A 19,395-nucleotide genomic window follows, 5' to 3' on the forward strand; every position below is an offset into this window, starting at 1 on the left:
GTAGCATTTAAATCTACACTCTCTAGAAAGGCGAAGGTTGCGAGGAGACTTGATCGAAGTCTATAAATGGATGAAGGGCTTTAATAAAGGGGATGTCAATAAGATTTTGGTAGTAAAAGAGCCAGGTAGGACGCGTAGCAATGGTTTTAAATTAGACAAATTCAGATTCAGCAAGGACATAGGCAAGAATTGGTTCACCAATAGAGCGGTAGATGAATGGAACAGGCTTGACAGCCATGTTGTGGGTGCGAATACCATAGCTACATTCAAGAAGAGGTTAGATAAAGTCATGGATGGGGGGGAAAGGTGGGGTTAGGATTACAGGAGCTGCCTTGTATAGGCTAACCGGTCTCTTGCAGACTCCTTACGTTCTTATGTTCTTCTTATGTTCTTATAATTACCTTGAAATAGTAGTGGCATTGTTGGCAGGAATGATTAATCCTTGGGGTGGAGCCATGTTCCCAAACAAGTAATTCTCATATGATATTTTGAGTTACATAACATATAAAATTGTTTTGAAAATCTCCAGTATCTTAAAATGTTTGTATGCACAAGGGAAAATGTATACATCCTCCCTTTGAAAAGCTGATGGATCTCGTATACTTGCGTTTGAATCTTCTTGAAAACATATTCAACTCAGATGAAAAGTTAAGACAACTTTATTTAACCTTATCAGGTGTCGGTAAGGTAAATGGAAGATTTGTGTTTCTTATACACATATTCTATTTTTGAATATGTATAGATGATGTTTGTGCCAATAAAATGTACTGTTACTGTGACAAGTAGTTCTGATGTGTGGCGTTACGCATTGTTTCAATATAGCATAATCACTCCGACTTTCTTTTTTTTTTTTCTTTTTTTTTTTTTTTTAGAAAACTAACTACCGGGGAGCAAACGCCAGTAGAGGCGTCGCTGCACTCACTCCCCCGCTTCCACACCCGACGTGCCTCCACCCCCGAACAAACCTCCATGCTTCCACCTTTCCCATAAGCTTGAACTTACACTAATTAATATATCCCTGGGATTGTAAAAATATATTAGTAGTAAATAAAGTTAAGTACTTATTCCAAACTCAAAATAGTTACAATGACACACCTGCAGGATATTTTTTACAGGTTTATGGTTGAGGTTTTAAGTCGATATAAAAAGTTTCCGTATGTTCCTTGTTACCAATCCGTGTTAGGTGAGGCGGAATGTTATCCCCACTCTCGTGACAACACAAGGTGTTAGAAAAGCGATGGCCGAGTGGTCAGCGTGCGGGCGTGGCGTGGCGTCCAGGAGGATAGCGTCCCAACCGACGGTACAAACAAGTTGGCAATTTTTCAGTCATCGCCGAGTAGCCTAAGATTACCCACATGCTGTCAGACCATCCATCAACCCGGACCAATATATATATATAGTATATATATATATATATATATATATATATATATATATATATATATATATATATATATATATATATATATATATATATATATATATATATATATACACTTTACTAAAGCAAGGTTAACTGTTCTTACTACACACAATGTTTGAAAATAGACGGTTAGACATCAGTGCGAGACCACTGTGACATCTAAATATGATAATACAAGAACGCAACATACAACACCAAAGAGTGAAGGAACACCATCACCACAACCACCATCACGATTACACTACCACCCACCTCCACCACTTCTATCACCAAAGTCAACACCACCACCACCATCATCATCATTACTAGCACTACCATCATCACCATTACCACTCTAGCCACAGTCATCAGCACCACCACTACTACCATTACCACCACCATCTCCCTCACTAACAATACCAATAATACCACAATCACAGTCATCACCATTTTCTCCAATTTCATCACCACTACCACCAAAACTACCACTGCAAAAGAAAAGAAGAATGTAGGTAAGAGGTAGAACAGGAGGAACAGGAGGATGCAGAGAAGAAGGAGGAGGAGGAGGAGGAGGAGGAGGAGGAGAGAAATGGGAAGGACTAGAGGTAAAAGGATATTATTATTCATAATTTTGGTTGTGGCGGCGGCGTTGGTGATGGTTATGTCTTGCTGGCGAAGGTGAAGCAACGAACTGGAAACACCATCTTATGCTCCTCCTCCTCCTCCTCCTCCTCACTAGTGCCAGAGACAGCTGTGGAGGGCATAACTACACACACACACACACACACACACACACACACACACACACACACACACACACACACACACACACTTTACAAAACTATACCTGAGCCCCGCCAGCGTTACTTTTTTCTATTTTCATAATCTTTTCTTAATATATTTTGCAAATTTGTCCAAACTGACAATCTCTCTCTCTCTCTCTCTCTCTCTCTCTCTCTCTCTCTCTCTCTCTCTCTCTCTCTCTCTCTCTCTCTCTCTCTCTCTCTCTCTCTCTCTCTCTCACACACTTATTCTCGCTTATTCACGCACGCGTCCCTCTGCCCCACGAAAAAGAAAAAGAAAAGCAAATATATAGATAAACACTACTCACTTGCTCTCTCCTCCTTACCAAGATGGCGCTAAAGAAATGTTCGACTTGCACAGGAAACTTCTCTGGTCATTTCTTCTCAGGACGATCGACCGTCTGCAAGATCTGCCTGTTGACACAGCAGATGGAAACGAGACTCCTTCAACAGGACGAAAGGCTGACGGCTGGCGAGAAGAAGATCACCGAACTAACAAGTAATGTTGATACCTTGCAGGAGTTTATCCAGGCCAACATCGTCGCCCCTCCTGCAAGTGACGCCTCATCACCCTCCTCACCTGCACTCGATGCCCAGCCACCTTCCGAAGAAGGCACGTCACAGGGAACCGGTAGAGCTGACGCTGAATGCTTCACCCCCGTGAGAGGAGGAGCCAGACCCGCCCCTAGAGCCATTTATCCTACTCATTGCTACAACAGATTTGCCATACTGGAGGAGGAGGACGAGGAACAGAGCACCTTCTTGGTCGGTGACTCTATGATTTGCCATCAGGTGGTTGAATTCTGTGGCAGAGTCCCCCGTCGTAGGCGTAACTACTGTTATCCTGGAGCTGGTGTTGACGACATCACAGCTGCACTGGACGAGGTCTCCGCTGTGGCCTCTAATGACTCACTCTTTGTTCTCCACACAGGTACAAACGACGTCACCACGACCCGGTCTGAGGAACTGCTGGACAAGTACCGTAGGCTCATCCACCAGTATAAGTCTAAATCCCCTAATATTTTGATTTCAGGAATTCTACCACGGACATGGGATGAGGGCGACTTCTACAGTAAGGCCTTCAGCCTCAACAACCGCCTACAGACTCTCTGCGGAGAACTTGACGTCGAGTTCTTTAACGCCTGGAACCATTTCTACGGCCAGAGTAAACTTTTCCAAAGGGACGGCATACACCTGTCCCCATCAGGGCAGCCATATTCTGACGGCTCCTCAACAACGCCTTACTTAACGCCCGAAAAACAAACAACGACTCTCAGCCACGTCCTTCCATCCCGCCCGTGTAAATAGACACCATACACCGCAACAGACTCGTAACATTGAACCCTCCAGTACCTCTATTACCAAGCTTCAAGATAACCTAAGAGTCCTTAGTTTCAATGCGCGTAGCCTAAGAAACAAATTTGATGAACTGCGATGTCTTGCTCTGACAGAAAACTTTGACGTAATTGCTATAACTGAAACATTTATCGACACCACTAATATTGATTTAAGTTCCGAATACAACATAGATGGCTACAGATTCTTCAACAATGATCGTGTAAACCGTAGAGGGTGGTGTCGCCTTTTGTCAAAAGCTACTTGCAACCTACTGACAAAACACCAAGAAACAGTAACGTTGAACATTTGTGCGTGCGAGTAAACATTGCAAAAGTCAATTTAAATATATCTGTCACTTACAGGCCTCCGGGGCAATCACTTGATGGCGATCTTGAAATGTACAGCGTCTTAAGGCAGTCACTTAATAACAGCGACTCACTGATACTAGGAGACTTTAACCTCCCCATATCGACTGGGCGACACTGTCGGGTACAGAAGGTGAGTCCCATAGAATGATCGAATTTCTAGAGGAAAATTATCTAAGCCAAATGGTTTCTGAACCAACTCGACAAAATAACATACTTGACCTTGTTATAGCGACCCAAGATAACCTAGTCAGTAATGTCACGATAGGAGAACACCTCGGTTCCTGCGATCATAAACTAGTGCGCGTTGACATTAGAGCTCAAACATCGGTGACTGAAAATAAAGTTAAGGTGCCCAATTTCAAAAGAGCCAACTTCGTAGAAATCCGACGAAAACTAATAGATATGCAACTATCAGATGACGGCAATGCAGAGGACGCCTGGCTAAACTTTAAAATCACTTACTCACTCAGCAGGACACATTTGTCCCCTTGTGCGAGAAGCGAATTAACACTAATAAAAGTCCACCTTGGTTTAATAGCGAAATTAAACACTCAGTCAAGGAGAGAAAATTGTCTTACAGGTTAAAGAAAGACCATAGCACGCCCGAAAACATTAGACTTTACAATGATGCAAGGCGACGAGTAAAAAGATTAGTGCATCAGGCAAAGCGTAGATATGAAGAAAATATTGCAGCCAACTGTAAAAATAATCCGAAATCCTTCTTCAGTTACATAAACAAAAGAAAGGCGATCAGAAGTGGAATTGGACCTTTAACAAACAGCGACGGTGCACTAGTGACTGACAGCCAACACGTTGCAAACCTATTAAATAATTACTTTTCCTCGGTGTTTAATAATAACAGTCCTCCCACCACCACCAACAACACCAGTACTAATGTAAATCCCGAGCATGCATTGTCTAACTTTGAAATAAAACCCGATGAAGTCCTTAAAGCCCTCAAATCACTTAAAACAAATAAAAGTCCTGGACCTGATAAAGTATATCCAACTCTGCTGAAAGAAACAAAGTGCGAAATACTCTCCTCCCTCACAATCGTATTCAATATGTCCTTGCGACAAGGCATTGTCCCTTCAGATTGGAAAAAGGCTGACGTGACACCGATTTTTAAGAAAGGAGACAAAAAAGTACCAGGTAATTACAGGCCCATTAGTCTAACTTCGGTTGTAGGTAAGCTACTTGAGGGCATAATTAGAGACAAAATTGTGAGTTACCTTGAAAGCCACTCATTAATTGGGGACTCACAACATGGCTTCCGAAACAAAAGATCCTGCCTATCAAATCTATTAACCTTTTATAACGACCTCTTCACTGTTTATGACGTAACCAAATCACTGGACGTAGTCTATCTTGATTTCCAGAAAGCGTTTGATAAAGTCCCGCATCATAAATTACTTTACAAATTAAAGCAAATAGGTAGTGACGGTCAGGTAAACCAATGGATCGCGAATTGGTTGAGCAACAGACAACAAAGAGTAGTGATTGACGGATTTAACTCAGAGTGGGCGCCGGTCACTAGTGGCGTCCCTCAGGGCTCGGTTCTTGGCCCAGTGCTCTTCATTATTTACATCAACGACGTGGATGTTGGACTCAATAACCGCATTAGTAAATTTGCAGACGACACAAAGATTGGTAACTCGGTTCTCACTGACGAAGACAGGCAAAGCCTCCAAGAGGATTTGCACAAAATTTCAGCTTGGTCGGATAGATGGGAGATGCCCTTTAACGTAGACAAGTGCCAGGTCCTTCAAGTTGGAACGAGGAATAAGAAGTTTGATTACAAAATGCGCGGCGTTAAACTCAAAAGCGTTCAATGCGTCAAGGACTTGGGGGTCAAAATAGCGTCAAACCTCAAATTCTCACAGCAATGCATCGATGCAGCAAATAAAGCGAACAGAATGTTGGGCTTCATTAAAAGAAACTTTGTATTTAAGAATAAAGATGTAATACTCGCTCTACAACAGTTTAGTCAGACCCCACTTGGAATATGCGGTACAGTTTTGGTCTCCCCACCATGCAAAGGATATTGCTAAATTAGAAGGGGTTCAGCGTCGGCAACGAAAATTATCCTTCCTTGCGCAACAAATCCTACGAAGAAAGGCTTTCTACCCTTAACATGTTCTCTCTTGAGAAACGTCGCCTCCGAGGAAAATTGATCGAATGTTTTAAAATACTTAATGGTTTCACGAATGTAGACAGATCAACATTGTTTATGATCGATGACACTTTGCGCACGAGGAACAATGGCGTAAAACTCAGATGTAGACAAGTAAATTCAGACTGCACCAAATTTTTCTTCACCAACGTTGTAGTGCGAGAATGGAATAGCTCCACCATCAGTGGTCCAGTGTAACACGATTGACTCCTTCAAAATAAGCTCGACCGTCACTTCCTTCAACTTAATATCAACTAGAGTAGAAGTGCAACGTTTTGGAGTCTTCTGATTAATGTAAAATCACTTAGGTTTAAGGACAGACCACCAAGTCTGGACCATGGGGTCTGTGTGGTCTGATTTTCTATGTAAATCTATGTAAATCTCTCTCTCTCTCTCTCTCTCTCTCTCTCTCTCTCTCTCTCTCTCTCTCTCTCTCTCTCTCTCTCTCTCTCTCTCTCTCTCTCTCTCTCTCTCTCTCTCTCTCTCTCTCTCTCTCTCTCTCACAGGATGCTAGACTTCGTTAAAAATAACTGCCTTAGCCAAATGGTTAGTGAACCAACGCGCGATAATAATATTCTTGATCTTGTATTAGTAACCCAAGAGAAATTAGTTGACAATGTTAGCGTCGGCGAACACCTCGGATCATGCGATCATAGACTGGTGCGTCTCGACATAAGAGCTCAAACAAGGATTACAGAGAATAAGGTATTGGTTCCCAATTTTAAAAGAGCGGATTTTGAAAGAATAAGACAGTCATTAACGACCTTTCAATTAGTATCCAACATCGACGTCGAAGAATCTTGGCAAGTCTTTAAAGCTCGATTACTAACTGAACAAAATAAATCCGTGCGATCTTGCGAAAAGCGCCGAAAAGTTAAAAATCCTCCGTGGTTTAATGATGAAATCAAACTTGCTCTCCAGAAGAGGAACTTGTTATATAGGCAAAAGAAAACCGATAACTCTACCGAAAATAGTACACGGTACTACGAAGCAAAACGACAAGTCAAAAGTTTAATCAAACAGGCGAAACGGAGATACGAAGTAAACATTGCGGTAAATTGCAAGTCAGATGCTAAAAGTTTTTTTAGATTTGTAAACAACAAAAAAGAGATTCGAAGTGGGATTGGCCCATTAACTGATAATTCGGGCAATATCGTGACAGACAGCCAACGCATAGCGAACACGTTAAATTCTTATTTCACCTCCGTTTTTAATAGTAATTCTACCGATACTGCTGCCGTTCCTAACAATATTGAAAATCCCAGTCATTCCCTCCCTGACTTTGAAATCAGTACAGATGAGGTTTTCAAAGCGCTGCAGTCACTTAAAATTAACAAAAGTCCAGGACCTGATAAAATATATCCAAAATTACTTAAAGAAATATCGAGAGATACTCAGACCTTTAACAATGCTGTTTAATATGTCTTCGCACCATGGTGTCGTTCCTAGTGATGGGAAAATGGCTAACGTAACACCCATTTTCAAAAAAAGTGACCGAAAATTACCGGATAATTACAGGCCAATCAGCTTAACTTCAATTATTGGTAAATTATTTGAGACAATTATTCGAGATAAAGTAGTTAACTACCTAGAGTGTAATTCTCTAATCCTGGACTCGCAACATTGTTTCCGTAACAACAGATCTTGTTTATCGAATCTACGTTTTATAACGAGCTTTTTGCAGTCCACGATGTTTCTAAATCACTTGATATTATTTATTTGGACTTCCAGAAGGCGTTTGATAAAGTTCCACACTACAAGTTGCTTCATAAAATCAAGGAAATAGGTATCGGGGGTAAGCTTCACGAATGGATCAAGCACTGGCTAAGCAATAGAAAGCAAAGAGTTATAATAAATGGAGTGACCTCTGAGTGGATGCCAGTCACTAGTGGTGTTCCCCAAGGCTCTATCCTGGGACCCGTTCTCTTCGTCATTTACGTCAACGACATTGACCTTGGTCTCAATAATTCCATTAGTAAATTTGCGGACGGCACGAAAATCGGCAATGCGGTATTTACAGAATGTGACAGGCGGAGCCTACAAGAAGATCTGCGTAAAATATCAGATGGGAAATGCCTTTTAATACAAACAAGTGTCAGATTCTGCAGGTTGAATCTAAAAATATAAAGAAGGACTATGAAATGTGCGGTGTTAAAATTAAAAGCGTTCACTCAGTCAAAGATTTTGGCGTCACAATCGCGTCTAACCTCAAGTTTTCCCAGCAGTGCAACGAGTCCGTTAAAAAAGCAAACAGGATGATGGGTTTGATTAAGAGATTTTTTTCATTCAGGAATAAAGATGTTATACTACCTTTGTATAATAATTTCGTCAGACCTCATTTGGAGTATGCCGTGCAGTTTTGGTCTCCCCACCATACGAAAGACATTGCTAAATTAGAAGGTATTCAGCGTAGAGCAACCAAGATGATTTCTTCATTACAAAACAAACCCTACGAGGAAAGGCTGTCACATCTAAACCTGTTTTCTCTTGAAAAACGCCGCCTAAGAGGGACACTGATCGAGTGCTGTAAAATATTTAACGGTTTTACCAACGTGGATCCGACCAAGCTATTTGTGATGGATGATTCGACGCGAACGAGAAATAATGGTGCTAAACTCAAATGTAGACAAGTTCATTCAGATTGCACAAAATTCTTCTTCACTAATGCTGTCGTTAGAGATTGGAATAGATTGCCACCATCAGTGGTACAGTGTAACTCGATTGCATCGTTTAAAAATAATCTTGACCGCTATCTCCTCCATCTCAATGTTCACTAGGTCAGTTTCAGCGTCATGGTGGCCGCATAACAACTGTCACTTTGGTTTAGGACAGACCACCTAGTTTGGGCCTTAGGGCCTGTGTGGTCTGGTTATCTATGTAATTCTTTGTAATTCTCTCATTCCAAGTTCTTTTTCTCCCTCTTTTTTTCTTTCGTTCTCCCGTACATTTTCATTCGCGTCTACTATCTACTTTCTTTCCATTCATTTCCCTCCTCCCCAACCCTTTTCCTCTCGCCACCTTTCATTCCCTCATTCCTTTTCCAAATTCCCCTACCTTCATACCTTTGGCTGACACACTCACACCCCTTAATGTCTCACACCTACCAATGTATCCTCCTTTTCCTCTTCTTTTCCTTTCATATGCTGATGATACAACTCTATACTCGTCTGTTCACTCTCCTAGCAACAGAGGTGAAGTTGCTGCATCTCCTAAACGCATTCCATTACCATCAGTGGATCCCGTACCTTGAATCCACCTCATCCTTGTTTGCATATTTTTGGTGAACAGATTAAGGATGTTTCTAGTATTCGTTTGTTGGGAGCCACTCTTGATTCTAAGCTGACATTTGAGAAGCACATCCGTTCACTCTACACTCGCTCCCTGCCAGCTCTACACTCGCTCCCTGCCAGCTCTATCACTCGCTCCCTGCCAGTTCTACTGAGAGGAGGTATGGTAGATTTATCTCCCGACCCGTTCGCAGAGTCAGGTCACAATGCCACCAGCAGCCAGATTTCCGTGTTTGACTTGCAGGAGGGAGTTCACGAAGGACTTCCTCAACCAGGAAAATGGTGAGTACACTGTGTGTTTTTTCTGTGAAACTGAACACAAGGTAAGTGTTCAGTTAGAAGCGATAGATAGCAAGGTACAGTTTCTGGAGGATGTGTTAGGATTGGATGTAGCTAGTGTCGGGGAGAGTGAGTTCAAAGTAGTTGAAAAGGTAGAGAGGTTGGAAGATAGAGTAGGTGAGGCAGAGAAGAAGGTAGGTACCTTAGATTCCTTCCAGCAGGTTAGAAAAGGGAGTAAGGCTGCAGCGGCAGATGTTAGTTACAGTGGTGTCGTGACGAGGAACAGGTTCCAGGTGTTAGGAGACCAAGTTGAGAGCGATCCTAGCATCGTTCTTGTCGGTGATAGTTTAGTTAGACAGCAGGACCAGGAGTTTTGTAGGAAGGGAGCGAGGCGGAGGCATGTTGTTTTTCCTGGGCGTAGAATTGAGCATGTAGCTGAGAAGGTTGACGACTTAGTCGTCACTACCTCAGAGGAGGCAGTGTTTGTTTACCTGGTCGGAACAAACAATGTAGTGAAAGGTAGGTCAGAGGAGGTTCTAGACATGTACAGGAAGTTTGTCGGGAGGTTGAGGGACAGCAGGCGGCGTTCAGTTGTGTGTGGTTTGCTCCCTCAGCACGATGTTAGTTCCCTCATTCTCAGTAGAATGCTGGGGATTAACAAACTTGTCAGGGATTTGTATAGTCGTGAGGGAGTCATGTTTGTGGACGTCTGGGATCAATTTATTCATGACAGGAGCTTGTTTGCTAACGATGGACTTCACCTAAATTGTGTAGGCAAGGCGAGGCTGGGCAGAGTGTTGGATGAGGAAGTTTTGAAAGAGTTGAAGAGAAGTCAGGTGCAGCGGGAACGAGGTGTGGAAACTTCCGGCTTGGCCGGGAGGATTCATCACACAGACGGTGAGGTCCACAGAGGTAGGAGTGTCAGGTCTCAGGTGAGGAGGGAAGCAGAGGTGTGTAGTGCTGAGGAGGACGTCAGGTCACCAGGCCCCCAGGTGGGGGATACTGAGGTAGCGGTCAGGTCAACAGCCACACAGGTGGTTGATGAGGTAGAGGTAGTTGTAGACAGTCAGGTCTGACGCACTATTCCAGTGAAGAAACAGTTGATATATGGCGCACACTCGGCGAATAAATTAAACATCTTCTATGTAAATGCCCGTAGCATTATTCAGAAGCGTAGCCACTTGATTATACATGCAATTTCTGAAAAACCCGACTTCATTTTGATCACAGAAACATGGCTAAATACGCGTGACAAGCATCATTTAAGTGAAGTAGCTATTAATGGTTACAACGCGTTTGCTAAGTGTCGTCTACACAAGAAGGGTGGTGGTGTAATAATATATGCGAGAAGTAATTTAGAAGTCATTCAGACAAGTGACGATTAAAAATCAAAAGTATATTCTAGGCGTAATTTACCGACCTCCTAAATCAAATGAAGACATTGATGGAAATCTCTACGCAGAAATAAATAGTATTATCGGAAATAGAAATGCGGTAATATGCGGTGACTTTACAGTAATAACCCCTCCGTTAACTGGGCTAACCTCTCTAGCGACAGAGAAGGCTCTAGATTAGTAAACTTTGCGCAAGACACTTTTTTTTTTTATCAAACAGTTACCACGCCGACACGCGGAAACAACATTCTTGATTTAGTCTTTACGACCGACAGTTACCTCATTAATGCCTGTAAGGTCGGCGAGCCATTTGCAAGCAGCGACCACAACATTATCAGATGTGTCTTAAATATTGAAACAGAAGCAAGAGAAAACTCACTTTTAATACCAAATTATAGTAAAGTGAATTTTACGGACCTAGGAAGAGAATTGGCTTCAGTAAATTGGAATCATTTGCTCAATAACGTCAGCGTTCAAGAAATGTATGACCGTTTCACTGCCTGCACAGATCTCAGCGAGTGTAAATAAATTCATCCCACTCAAGCCACGAAGGACAGAGAATCAAAAGCCGTTGTGGATGACTAATTACCTGCAGAAAATCATCGTCGTAAAAAGAAAACTGTATAAGAAATATAAACTGTCACACACTTCACAGGATCATCCTAATTATATCATTATCAAGAGAGAGTGCGAAAGGAAAATCAGAAAACAGAAACGCGAATATGAGATGAAAATATCACTTGATGCGAAGAAAAATCCCAGATTATTTCTCAGCTACATAAGAAGCAAAAAAAATGTTAAAAATAATATCGGCCCACTATTAGTAAATGGCGATACGATTAATGATGATAAAGGCATGGTGTCGGTCCTAAATTCAACCTTTAGTAGCGTATTTACAAAAGAGAACATGGCATCGATCCCAGCCCCGAGGACTATTTTTCAAGGCCCTGAAGAACATAAGCTTGCGTTGACCGAAATTGATATCAGTGAAGTGCGTGCGTACCTGCAAAAAATATATTCAAATAAATCTCCGGGCCCCGACAATTTATCTCCTCGCGTGTTAAAAGAATGTAGTCAACAGCTAGAATAACCCATAACGTTAATGTTCAACAAGTCGATAATAATCCCTGAAGAAACTGAACCTGAACCTTTACCACCCCGAGTGCGTCGACCACCAAGGCGATATGTGGAGGAATGTTGCGTCCATAGTTCATAAACTTGTATCTGTGTTAGCTCAGGATTTTTACAATGGTACTATAATGTATGTTTTTTTAGGATTTTGGGTTGTACAAGGTTTTAGCCGGATATGTCGAGGGGGAGGGGTTGTTAATTGAGGGACACCTAGGCAGGATGGATTAAACTCCACCTCTCCCTTACCCTTCTGCTAGTATTACACATTCCAGCTTGGTGTGGCTGGTGTCTATTCTTGGGGGATGATTTGTAATTGGTTGGGAAGGGATGCAGTATAATGTGGATATTTTGCAGAGGGGGAACACCTCACTTGAGCTCAGGTTTTAAGTTGTGCCGGCGTGGATGCTAGTAGGCAAGTATGACAGATCCCCGTGTGCAGGACCTGGTAGTATCTCTTCATGAGGAGTCTAGCAGGCTCGCGGTTATATACCTGTGGGTGCATTTCCTGCTGCGGAAACGGATGAGTTGTGTGATTAGGAAGTATGTCTGGGGGTTAAACGATTCTGTTTCTTTTCTGGATTTTTTGGGGGTGAATGTTGCGTGCAAAACAGAACCCCTTGGTGCCGTTTCCTGTCGCTGAGAGAGGCGAGTTTGTCCCTGTTGCGGACGTTCATCCAACCTGTTACCCAAGAGGGATACTGGGACTGGCAGCTCAAGTCGAGAAGGGGAGTAGTAAGGTCCGTAAGGGACGCTTTTAGCCGAGTCTAGGCACAGAAACTGTTCTCACGCAGTGGGCGGAGGCAGTATTTGGAGTACACCCTGTAGGAGCAGATGTTGTTAATGACTCCTGTTTGTGGAAGTTTCCACGTCTTTTGTGTTTACCTGCCTACCCTAGATGATATGAATATTGAATACTATGTTGTATTGCAGTTGTTGCTAGCCTTGTACTCCCACGGTAGGTGTGTCACCAATCTCTTGTACTTAGTATTATTTCTTATGGCTATGTTCTAGATTTACTTATGGGAAAAAATACCAAATCGAAGGGGAAGGTCGTGTAATGGCCCGAAATGTACTACAATTATTGTAATGGTATTTTTCCCCATGTAAATAGAGTTAACCTGGTGTGTTTGCGCAACCAGTTATATATGTATGTGGGTTTCTCATGAGAGAGAGAGAGAGAGAGAGAGAGAGAGAGAGAGAGAGAGAGAGAGAGAGAGAGAGAGAGAGAGAGAGAGAGAGATTTACATAGAAAATCAGACCACACAGACCCCATGGTCCAGACTTGGTGGTCTGTCCTTAATTAAACCTAAGTGATTTTACATTAATCAGAAGGCTCTAAAACGTTGCATTTCTACTCTAGTTGATATTAAGTTGAAGGAAGTGACGGTCGAGCTTATTTTTGGAGTCAATCGTGTTACACTGGACCACTGATGGTGGAAGCTTATTCCATTCTCGCACTACAACGTTGGTGAAGAAAAATTTGGTGCAGTGTGAATTTACTTGTCTACATCTGAGTTTTACGCCATTGTTCCTCGTGCGCAAAGTGTCATCGATCATAAACAATGTTGATCTGTCTACATTCGTGCAGAGAGAGAGAGAGAGAGAGAGAGAAGGGAAATAAGGAAGTACACAAGAGAAGGAGAAAAGAATTAATGACAAGTATGGGAGAGAGAGAGAAAGAGAGAAGGGAGAGAGAGAGAGAGAGAGAGAGCGAGAGGGAAGAGATGGGTGTTGAAGCAAAGAGGCCTGTTGTGCTCCCATATCTCCCCTACAATCTGTCGTGTCAACAAAATTCAGAGGTGTCAGGGGTCAAAACAGGGTATCGTTGCCAAAAATGGTCAATCTGCCTTCTTTTAACTATTGCGGGAGAACGATAAATATTTATAATGGAAATAAAATACAAGTAACCTTATATTGATATTGGAGGCCTACCAAGGAAATATCAGGTCTCAAACAGGCCTAACCTGCGATCAGTTTGTCATTCCGTGACGTCACACCAAGACGGTTTGGGGCCGAGACTAACGCCCCTTCCTCGCCCTAGGTTGTGGGAGCGAGCTCATTCGCACGAGCGACATCGCCCCTTTCAGGTGAGTAAAGAGCCGTTCACGGTGTTCAACTCACTTTGGCTATAATACTGTTGTGCTGGAAGCTTCCCCCGGCGTCCATGGGGCTCTAGAAGGCTCCGGGAAGAGCGAGCAGGGGGGGCGGGGAGCAAAGCCTCGTCCGCGCCCCGCGGGGCGCGGCCAGGCGCCAGGCGGGAAGTGTTGCCAACTCGCACATACTTTTGCTACATGTTCTTGTATGATCTAAAATATACTTTAACATTCTAGATTGTACTGTTCTGGATATATATAGGAGAAGAGGGCGAGAGGAGTGCAGTCCCAGTCATAGTAAGCTAGTGGTAAGTGAAGAGTCAGAGTGAAGTGTACTACTGAGGAAGAATATTAAACTACAGAAGCTGTACGTGCAAAGTGTTTACATATCTCCCTCCCACGGAGTCTCCTGACGGCGACACGGAACCCAAGTAACACGTCCGGCATAACATTGGTGTCAGGAGTGTAGCCATTTGTTTTTTCGCCATGGAGACTCGTTCCCAAGCTGCCCAGAGGGACGACATGTTGACTGAACTTTTGGAAGCCTTGAGACTACAGGGGGAGAAGCAAGAAAGAGCACACCAAGAACTCAAAGAACAACAAGAAAAAGCACACCAAGAACTCAAAGAACAACAAGAAAAAGCACACCAAGAACTCAAAGAACAACAAGAAAGAGCACAGCATCAGCAAGAAGGAACACTCCAAGAACTCAAAGAACAACAAGAAAAAGCACACCAAGAACTCAAAGAACAACAAGAAAGAGCACAGCATCAACAAAAAGGAACACTCCAAGAACTCAAAGAACAGCTAGAAGATCGCTTCACAGGATTACAGCTACAGCTAAAAGCAGTTCAAGATGGCAGTGAATCAGCGCGAAGAGAAATGACTGATGTGACCACTAACTTGGGACAACGCCTGATAGAAGTGGAGAAAGAACACACAAATCTTCAACAAGAGATGGAGGTGGTACGGGAGACGACACACAAAGAAATATTAGAAGTAAGTGACAGAGTGAAGGCCCTTGAAGACTGCTTGGCTGGAAACGGACAGCCAGTGCCTGCAGGGGCTAGTTGTACCCAAGATGCTTCTCCTACGCAAGTCCGGGGTAGTTTGAGCCCTGTTTCGCCTGAGTTTATCCCCGCAAGAAGTTCCGCCAGCCCCATGAGTCTGCTGGGTTCGCCTGTTAGAAAGAAGCCTCAGGAGTTTGATGGCAAGGTCTCCTGGGAGGCTTACCGCGCTCAGTTTGAGCTGTTGGCAGCTCGGAACGGATGGGATGACCAAGAGTGCGCGGTACAGCTGGCCACTAGCCTGAAAGGGGTGGCGCTGGAGGTCCTTGCTCAGCTCGACAATGCGACAGCTACAGCGGGCTGGCACAGGCGCTGGAGCAACGATATGGGACCAAGCACCAGAACGAGCTCTTCAGGGTTAGGTTCAGAACCCGCAAGAGGAAGCGCGGCGAGTCTCTTCAGGAACTCGCTCAGGACCTTGAGAGCATGGCGCACAAGGCATACCCAGGTGCCACCCCTGACCTGCTGACGGTTTTGCTGCGTGATCAATTCATTGATGCCCGGGACAGCCCTCAGCTGAAGATACAGGTGAACCAAGCTAAGCCAACATCAATGCAGGAAGCTCTGGCACGTGCCATGGAGTTTGAGTCCTTTGTTAGGTCTAGCTTGTCAAGCTTCAGGGACGATTCGACTTCTGGCTTTAGGGCACGAAAGGGCGCTGTCAGCGACACAGACAGGTTCCAAGGAACGTGCTGGTACTGCGAGAAGGCTGGGCACAAGGAGAACGAATGCTATAAGAGGAAGAAGGAATATGAAGGTGGCGCTAAGAAGAAGCCCAGGGAAGGACCCAAGTGCTGGACCTGTGGAGAAAAGGGGCACTGGAAGAATGAGTGTCGGAAAAATGTACCCCCAACGAGGGACCACCACTCGGGAAACTAAGAAGGACTGGTTCACGGGGGCAACGACCAGTCTGTCCTGTACATGCCCCGAAGATATCAGTGTGCAGGAGAACCACCATGACAAGCTGCCAAGTGGAGGGCAAGGTTGACGGAGTGTTGTGGCCTGTGGTCGTCGACACAGGCTCGGAACGCACATTGGTGCGGCCTGACGTGGTGAGTCATCGTCGGCTTCCTAAGACGCCGCATCGACTGTGCGGAGTCACAGGACACTACGCAGAGCTCAGAGGCCCAGTGGACGTGAAGTCTGAGCTCGGAGGAAAGGAAGAGTTCCTCTCTGTGTACGTGGCCGACATGGACGACCCCTGCATCCTAGGTATGGATTATCTTGTCTCCCACGGGTGCGAGCTGGACTTTCGCGCTAAGCAGCTGACTGTAGGAGGAAGGAGGGTGCCACTGACGACTGTGAACAAGGAAGACCTGCCAGTGACGGTCAAGCGCACCACCATTATTCCTCCGAGGTCGGAGAGGCTGTTACCCTGTCAAATTACGGGTGCCCCCCCTGCTAGCCGGTGTGTGGTAGAGAGTGGAAGTCGATGCCCGGTAGAAAACGGGGTGATTGTAGGCAGTACTTTGGTAGACCCTGCTGCAGCGGAAGTGCCTGTCGTCGTGGCCAATGTCTCCTTCAGCCCAAAGAAAAGAAAACAAGGGACCATGGTGGGGTTGTGCCAAGAGATCGACCAGAAACCAAGAACCTGTGTCTGCAGGAGAACCCTGACGAAGCCCCAGGAGGAGCTGCCCGACTACCTGCGCGACCTGTTTGACAGGAGCTCCAAGTGTCTAGAGGAGCCCCAAGTGAAACAGCTCAGGGAGCTTCTCGTGAGGAATGCAGATGTGTTTTCCACAGGAGACCTGGACTTGGGGTGTACGGACCTGGTAGAGCACCACATCGACACAGGTAGCCACCGCCCAGTGAAGCAAGCTCCTCGAAGGATGGCACCAGCCCGTCGCAAGGAGATGGATGAGGTGACGGATGATCTCCGGCAACAGGGGTTAATCGAGCATTCCAGCAGCCCGTGGGCGTCTGCTGTAGTGCTCGTCAGGAAAAAGGACGGTTCCCTCAGGTGCTGCGTGGACTACCGAGCCCTCAACGATCTCACCATCAAGGATTCATACCCACTCCCACGGATCGACGACACGCTCGACGCTTTGGTGGGCTCCAAGTCCGGTTTTCAACCCTGGATATGAAGTCTGGGTATCACCAAGTCAAAATGGCGGAACAGGACAAAGAGAAAACAGCCTTCTCCTACGGTCAAGGGTCAAGGCTTGTGGCAGTTTAAGGTCATGCCCTTTGGCCTGTGCAACGCGCCGGCCACGTCCGAGCGGCTGATGGAGAGGGTGCTGGAGGGACTTCACTGGAAGACGGCACTCATCTACCTCGACGACGTGATTGTCTTTGGCCAGACCTTCGAGCAGGAGATGGAAAGGCTATCAGAGGTTTTCGCCCGGTTTAGAGCTGCACACTTTAAGCTCAGCCCGAAGAAATGCTGTCTGTTCCAAAAGGAGGTCCAATACTTGGGACACATCGTGAGCGAGGCTGGAGTACGCACTGATCCTGAGAAGGTGGCTGCGGTAAGGGACTGGCCGACACCCACCAACGTGAAGGAGCTGCGGAGCTTCCTCGGGTTGTGCTCATACTACCGCAGGTTTGTGAAAGGCTTCGCTACGATTGCTGCACCACTGCACCTCCTGACGAAGAAGGGGCGCAAGTTTGAGTGGACAGCGGAAACTCAGGTTGCCTTTGAGAAGCTCAAGGAGGCCCTCATCAGCTCGCCCGTACTCACCTACCCAGACCCCTCTAAGCCTTTTATACTGGATTGTGATGCCAGTGATGAGGGGATTGGTGGAGTGCTGTCCCAGGCATGTGCCGACATGGAACGGGTTGTGGCCTACTTCAGCAAGAAGCTCACCCCAGCCGAGAAAAACAATTGCGTGACCCGGAAAGAACTCCTGGCAGTAGTCAAGAGCCTTGACTTTTTCCATGCTTACCTGTACGGTGCAACTCTCACCATCCGCACGGATCAAGCTGCATTGCGGTGGTTGAAGTCACTGAAAAACACTGAGGGCCAGCTTGCTCGCTGGATAGGTAAACTAGAGCAACATGACTACACTATTGTGCATCGATCTGGGCTAACACACGGTAACGCGGACAGCTTGAGCCGGCGCCCCTGCCAACCTGAGTGTCAACATTGCCTCCAGAGGGAAAGCGTCCAGAATATGTGCCGCCGCACTACAGTGGAACAGACAGCGGAGGTGCCATGGGAAGACTTGGGAAAACTGCAGCGGGAGGACCGAGATCTGAGACCAATTATGGAGTGGCTGAGTTAGTCGTCAACGCGACCTGGGTGGGAAGTAATCTCGAGAGAAAGCCCTACCACCAAGAATTACTGGACTCAGTGGGACACTCTTCAGATAGACGACGGGGTGTTGCAGCGACGCTGGGTCTCTCATGATGGTCTTGACCACTACTGGTCCACGGTGCTATCTGTGAAGTCCCGGGAAGGCGTCTTGAAAGAAATGCACGACAGCATCACCAGCGGACACCTTGGGGTAAAGAAGACACTGAGTCACCTGCGCCAAAGGTTCTACTGGGTTGGCATGAGGAAGGACGTGGAAGAATGGTGTCACGCGTGTGAGGTGTGCTGTGCAAAGAAGGGCCCCAAGAAGCGTCACCGTGCCCCATTGCAACTATACCAGGCTGGAGCCCCCATGGAACGGGTGGCAGTGGATATAGCAGGACCCTTGCCTCTGACGACGAACGGAAATAGGTACATCTGCGTCATAATGGATTACTTCACCAAGTGGCCGGAAGCCTACGCCATCCCTGACCAGGAAGCCACTACCATCGCCAAGGTTTTGGTGGAGGAGTTCTTCTGTCGCTTCGGTGTGCCTAACGAGCTCCATTCCGACCAGGGTAGGAATTTTGAGTCAACAGTCCTTGCTGAGTGCTGCAAGCATTCTGGGTATCAAGAAGACCCGGACCACCCCTCTGCACCCACAGTCAGATGGAATGGTGGAGAGTTTTAATTGGACGTTGGGCCAGGAGTTGGCCAAGCAGTGCAACAATGATCAGTCTTCATGGGATCAGAAGCTACCTGCGCTTCTCATGGCCTACAGGTCTGCCGCCCACGAGACTACGGGGTATTCACCGGCAAAGCTGATGT

This window comes from Eriocheir sinensis, chromosome 25, assembly GCF_024679095.1.
Source record: "Eriocheir sinensis breed Jianghai 21 chromosome 25, ASM2467909v1, whole genome shotgun sequence".
In the NCBI taxonomy this organism is placed as follows: domain Eukaryota; kingdom Metazoa; phylum Arthropoda; class Malacostraca; order Decapoda; family Varunidae; genus Eriocheir; species Eriocheir sinensis.